Here is a 6863-nt window from a genome sequence, read left to right on the forward strand (position 1 = left end):
GGTTCCCCCTCCACAACCCAAGTTTGTAAAATCATTAAAAGGCAAATCTGGATAACGGATGGTGACCCCTATAGTTTGAACCCTGGTTTCTTTCTGAGCCCTATACAATTGCTCTGAGATGTAGTGAAAAGTTCACACAAGCTGTGAACTCAAAGGTGTTTACCTTGAGCAAGTCACTTTGTGTCTCTGAGCTTGTTTCCTTGAAATGAGGCTCATACTTACCTGGCAGGGGAGATACCATGATCACGAAGGTGGTTTTCCCAGGGCGAGGCTTATCCATTGCACTCCGGATGTGCTGACCCCTGCGATTTCCCCAAATGTGGGAAACTCGACTGCATAATTTGTGGTAGTGGGGGACTGCGTTCACGCTCTCCCCTACACATTAAAGTTTAAAAAAAAAAAAAAAGAAAGAAATGAGGCTCATAGAATAATGTGCTGAAAGGTGGTGCCTAGGAGAGAACACGTATCACACTGAGCCCTCCATAAATGAGGATATTAATTAGACTACGTGAGAGTAATCACCCCATCAGTTGGTGTAAGTATTGAGCGACATAATGAAGAAAACAGGGCTAAGCTAATGTAACACACGAGATGCATATATGGGATTAATCCAGGAGATTTGACAAGAATAGGGACACTGCACCCTGGAGCACGTAAGTGACTTGTCTTCTTGCCCAGTGAGGCAATGAATATGTTATCTGTCCCCTGGCCCACGCAGCCCACTCCTCAGTGCCCTGCATGGGGTAGGAAATGCCGGGCGGCAGGTAGGTGTGAAGACTGGCCTGAGCTCAGCGTCTCTGAGGATGGATGAGATGAGAAAACGAAGCCCCTCCCCACCAGGAGGTGGAAGTCTCCAACATTCACAGGAGTGTTAGACCCCAAGCAGCTTTCCTTATTTTAAAGGACTAAAAAGGCAAGCGCTTTAACTTATTTAAATAACCCAAATCTTGTATCAAGGGAGACACAGAGGTAGTTAAAACTCAGCTAATGCTTGTCCCAGAAGTGTTCACTCAGGCAACTTGGAAGGAGGCTCTTGAGTGGGAGTGAGTGACTGATGGGTGTAATATGCCTTAGCAGCTCCGGGCTGGGCTTCAATTGCATTAGCTCCCACCTCAAGTGTGATGCATTGATTCAATTCACCGCACCGGGCGCATGGGCCTGCTCTGACATGAGGGCTCCTCTCTTCAGATACGTCTGAGGCACAGGGAGGGGATCATGAGGAAGGAAGCAGGGGGGGTGAGGACGGGGGACGGGACTTGGGTTGCACGGCTGCCAACCATGCACCCAGTTCACCTGGGGCTGGAGGACCACAAGGCAAAGGGACTTTTCTGTAAAAAATAAATCATCCCTTCACTTCAGAGGACCCATTTGCCCATTTAAGATGTAGTGGGTGAGGCAGTCAGGGGGTAGTAGCATCATGGATTTCTGGAACCTGCCCTTTTTTTGTTTAAAACTTGTTTTCTTTCATGCTTCTGGCTTGTTTTTCTTTGGAGTTTTAAGTTATTAAGATCTGCTTATTTACTGTTTTCAAAACCTTTGTCTCACTCAGACAAAGGGAGCTTGGATTAGTCAAGAGAACATTTGATTAGGAGCTCAGACACCAGACTAGTTCTGCGATGTTAGGCAATTTCACAAATATTTAGGCCCTCGTTATGTGCAGGGGATCCTAGCAGACACCATGGGAGATGCACAGAACAGCCTCTGCCCCAAGGGGCCTGCAACCCCTTCCTGTGTCTCACTTTCTTGGTCTGAAAATTGAAAGCAGTGAGCACAGTGTCTGGCGTACAGAAGGTGCTCAGCACATCTGGCGATGACATAGAAAGTGACTTCGCTTTTCTTCTGTCCTCCTGTATGGAGTGTCTCATTAACCAAAGTGTCATCAAGATGTGGCTGTTAGCTTTCCATTTTTATTTGAAAGCAAGGCATTAACTATCACCCTTTCTGCTTGTCCAAGGATATGGAATTTCAGAACCAAACAGATACACTCAGCCTTTAAGTAAGTCTGAGGAAATTAGCCATGAGGGCAGGAAGGGCCCGGCCACCCCTTCAGTCTGCAGGTGCCGAGGCCTGCCTGCCAGCGTTCCTCTGCTTTCATGCCATCAAAAGTACGTAGTGCCCCAACAGTGAAGAAGAAAGGTAGTCTTAAATTATCCGAAGGGAAAAACTGTAGGTCACAGAAAGACCCCTGAGGAAGATCACAGCCGTCTGCCAACCTCCTTTCATCATCGGGAAAGGAAGGGAAGGCTCTGCGGAGGTGGTGCAGCGGGTGGGCCGAGGCGCGGAGTTTCCTCCATGAGTCATCACTGCGGAAGAACAGATGTGGAGTCCTCAGAGCCCGGGATGAAGGCACCGAAGGGCTCTGAGGCACAGCCAGAAAGCTGGGCCCACGCTTGGGGGCCAGGGTGAAAATGGCTTCCCGAGATGGTTTCTCAGCCACAATCGATCGCCTACTAGGTGTGAGTGAGAGTCTCAGCAGGATCCTCGCAGGGAGAAGGGGGACTCTGTGGCATCAAATTGAAGGGCAAAGCCCAGGAAACGGCTGCTTCCCATGTAAATCCCTGTCGCTTCCACATGTGCTGGGTCTGTCGTAAACACCCTGGTTGACCCGCCCTGCCTGACCCCCACAGGTTAGTTCAGGAGGAGGCTGAGGGCCATGAAGGCACAGCCACTAAGGCTGGAAGCTTCAATCTATCTTCAGAGGGTAAACAGCCCAGGGGAGTGGAGGCTCGGTGCTGCAGAAGCCAGGAGAAGGAGGCTGTGTTTGCTGATGTCTGAACTCTGCCTCTTCGGCTTCGCAGACACAGCCCTGAAGACCCCTGTATAACAAGCAATGATGGAGTGGCCGTCAAGGGCCTTACCCCACAGCAATGGAAATGTGGTTCACAGAATGTGGCTGTTTTAGGCAAACAAGCATATTAATCAATCTATGCAACAAAAGGAAATCAAAGATGGATGATTAGGAGGCTGAGGGCAGCTGCCCCAGTACAAAGCTATGATCCTAGCTTGGAGCCATAGTAGACAGAGTGTGGGAAAGTATTCACGGTTATAGGCCAAAATGCTAACGTGATCAACCCTGAAAATACAAAACTAAAAGGGCAGCTGACATGGGATGACAGATGGAAGGAATGGCCAGGGGAGAAACGTTTTAGTGTCCTTATCTGCGACAGTGAGATGAGAGCAGATAGTCCTAACAGTGGCAGAATAAGACATGGGGGGATCAAATATATTACTTAAGTTTACCAGTAGAGGGCTAAGTCTGTCGCTATAGCTATATCGGGAGGGGGCCGGGGGTGGCAGGACTAGTAAGGGAACTAGATCTCCGTCTCTTGATGCAATAAACAACGTCTAAAGTTAATGATTGAAGAGTTACTCAGATAGCTGTTTACTTAGAGGCATGGAAGACACTGTTAGGAAATTAATTAAAACAACACCCCCCCAACCAAATGGGTATAAATGGTTGTCTTTGTGTTATGCAACTGGGGTGAAGAGAGATGGAACAGAGGCTTGACCTATTGCGTTTCTTTCATAAGCTCTTCCATACTCTTCGTTTTAATCAAGTGCATGCATCATTTTGGTGCCCTGTTCAATAATAGTAAAAAAAGAAGAAAATGGAAACCCTCACATTGCCAAGCCATGAATGCTCAGTCCTGCAACAAAAATTAAATGATCACATGGCATTTGTTATTTGTGAAATTGTCTTCTGTAAGAGTGAATTAATTAAAAAGGGCTGGAGAGAGAACTACGAAGCACCGGATTTCAATTTCAAAAAGAAAGGGTGAGTTTAGCCGGGTGGGATCCTTCCTTCTGCCCCTTGAAGGTTGAGTGACCCCCAACCAGTGACTTAGCTTCATGAACCTCAGTTTCCCCATCCGTAAAATAAGCTCCTCCCAGAGGAGCTGAAAGAACAAGAACAAATGCCCAATGCATAGTATCATGCCTGCTACAGTGTAGAGTGGGAGAGAGAGTGAAGGAGGCAGGCGTCTCCCATCACCCAGCCCAGGAGGGCCCACGGGCTGGTTTCCTGGCCCCTGGAACCTAGAACACCACCAAGCGTATCAAGAAGAGAGGTCCTGACCAGCTGGGAGAAGGCAGAGGGATTGAATCTAGATGGCCATAGAGTGAAAGTGGCCATCTGATTGAGTGTCTGTATCGAGGCAGCATTCTTTCTGCTAGCTGGCTGGGATGCCTCACAACTTTGTAAATAATCAAAGAGCATTGAATCACAGAGAATGGCTTCTGTGAGCTAATTTTATTTCCCAGGACAGCCCAGCTTAACTCTCCATCTGTTTTCAACATGACCCTGATTTCTACCTAATTTCTCAATTGGATGCTAGAGGCAGAGATAAGTTAAGTGATTTGCCCATAAGCCCTTAGTGTAGCTAATTTTCATAGGGGTGTAGTCTTGGTGGCTGTGTCAGGGCCTCCTTTGTAGTAATCTGTGGGGACAAAGCCCCGGAGAGCAGTTTCCAAGCTCTCAGCCTCATGTGGAGGGGTGCTGGCTCGGGTAGTAGATGGCCGTCAGCTGTGGCTAGTTGGCCATCAGCTGTAACCAGTGAGCCATTGACCACTAATATAACTGCTGTGGCTATGCTAGCAGAAAACAGAGGCTAGCAAGAAGATGGTGGCTGAGCTAGCAAGTGCGGATTGCAGTTCACATGGCGGATTGCAGTTAACAAGTGAGGTTGGTTGGCAGAGAAAAGCGGACAGCAGGTTGCAGATCATGTGGCTCCTGCCTCCTGTGTCTCCAACTCAGCTGCCAGTGAGAATATAGTGGTATGACTCCCCTATCTATGGCTCCGTGGATGTTCCTTTTTGGCCTCACCATGTCCTGCGTTCTTATGTGGGGAGCGGGACTAGAGACCCCAGAAGAGGCCCTGCAGGCCGCCCCGCATGACATAATCCTTTAGCAAGTTTCAGGGGAAATTGTGAGGTTTGAAGAGAGGCAGAGTTGCTATTGCATTTCTCCTCTGAATAAGGAGCATAGCTGCTTATGCTGTAAGTCTCAGTTTGTCCATCTGTCAAATGGGTTAAATGACATCTAGCCTGCTGGACTGTTGATGAGCATATAGCAAGTGTGTGTCAGTTCTCAGCAATGCCTGGCACCACAGAGGGATGCAATATTAGGTGCTCTTATTTTTGTTATTGCCATGCAGACCCTTACAATTGGCAAAATCTTTGAAATTGCTTATCTTGGTGGTGTCTTTATAGACTTGATTTCACAAATCAGTAAGATTTCAAAAAACAAGGCACTGACATAGAGTTGACAACTTTTATTTTGCTGAGTGAGGCCATTAAAGACAAACTATAACATACATTATCAGCATACTTTCATAAAAGAAGAGATATTTTAGCACACACAGAGAGAACAAAAATGACATAATATCAGAATAAAGGAATTGGGAACAATACCTTTATTTAAAATTGAAAATAATTCTACTTGTAAAACATTCACTATGTTATTTTTCCCATTTCTCCATAGATTGGTGAAAACTTTGTCATAAACTGACAACTAACTCTCTGCAGATATGCACTTGGGAACAACCACTTCAGTTCCTTTGATCTTCACAACAAATGAGGAAGACAAGGGAGGAAAGGATTGCAGCGTTATCTCTATTTACAGATGGGCAAAATGAGTCAAGAAGGGAACTAACTTCTGATGTTCCCTAGAACTCTAAATATCTGTTCTATTATCACCATAATTTTCATCATCATCAGAACCCTTAATGCAATATTTCCTAAGTGCCATACACTGTGCTAAGTACCTTACAAGCACTACTTCATCTTATCCTCACAGCAACCCCCTGACCAAGGGTGCTAGTATCCCCATTTTGATAACAAGTAAAGTGTAGGTTAGAAAGGTTGAGCAGCTTGTCCAAGGTCACATATCTAGTAAGTAGCAAAGCCAGGATTCAAACCCAAGTTTAGACAACTCCAAAGCTGCTGCATTTTACCGATTATATCTTCCCAAGGCCACCAGCTGGTAAGAGGGAAAACTGGCTCGCAAACCTAAGACTTCTCACTCCTGGCCCACACTGTTCTTCCTCAACATGAAAGGTCTGAGGAACCCACTGCAGAAAACAGGATCTGGTTCTCCCTGCTGCTCCCATCTGTCTGGACACACACCATCGCTTGGCTCTATTGCCCTTCATGGTAGGAACCCCGGGACTGGGAGTCAGAAGCCAAGTGAAGAATGCATAGTAAGCATCCCTGACCTTGCCTGCCAGATTTTCATCATCAACAGTGAACTAAGGACTCTTCTTGCCTCTTCTACCTATAAAATATTCAGCCAGGTGTGGCAAAGAAGATCTTGGCACACTACTCTTGATGGATGAAGACTGCAGCAGATTCTGGGGGATGTGGCGTTCTCTGATGCTACTTGATGGAATCTGTATTGTGACTTGGATTAGGAATCAATACGGCATCCACGTTCTTTGCTTTGGCAGTCCCCGTTTTCTGAGTAAAGAATGAAGTAGAGAGAGCAAGTTGTTTGTAATCTTCTACCTAACTGAATGTTAATTAGATGTAGTGTGTCCCTGAGAGACAGCAGTGCAAGCCTCTGCCCTTGACACCACAGTTTAGATGTCCCCAGTCAGGGCCTCCCTACAGCACAGGGTGAAGAGCCTATGGGCCAAGGCACTGTGCTGAGCAGGAGCCCACACGTCCCTTTGTGACCATGCAGACCCTTCTGCACCTGGAGGACAGGATTCCCTGCTCAGACACCCTGGAGCCCCCTCCAGGGCCTGGACTGGCCTCATACCCACCTGCAGAGGTCACAGTGTGGCTCAGACAGGAATGAGGGACATTGTTTTAGTGTCTGTCTGTGGGTCAAATATTCATGTTCTTTACCCCACTGCTCACAGCCA

General features: G+C 47.0%; 1 non-coding gene across 1 annotated transcript; it reads left to right on the forward strand.

Moving 5' to 3' along the window:
- The first annotated feature begins 214 nt into the window (after positions 1-214).
- LOC117014849 (U1 spliceosomal RNA) lies at positions 215-378 on the forward strand. Its single transcript, XR_004421624.1, has one exon. It is a non-coding gene; the product is annotated as a U1 spliceosomal RNA (small nuclear RNA).
- The last annotated feature ends 6485 nt before the right edge of the window (positions 379-6863 follow it).

This window comes from Rhinolophus ferrumequinum, chromosome 2, assembly GCF_004115265.2.
Source record: "Rhinolophus ferrumequinum isolate MPI-CBG mRhiFer1 chromosome 2, mRhiFer1_v1.p, whole genome shotgun sequence".
In the NCBI taxonomy this organism is placed as follows: Eukaryota; Metazoa; Chordata; class Mammalia; order Chiroptera; family Rhinolophidae; genus Rhinolophus; species Rhinolophus ferrumequinum.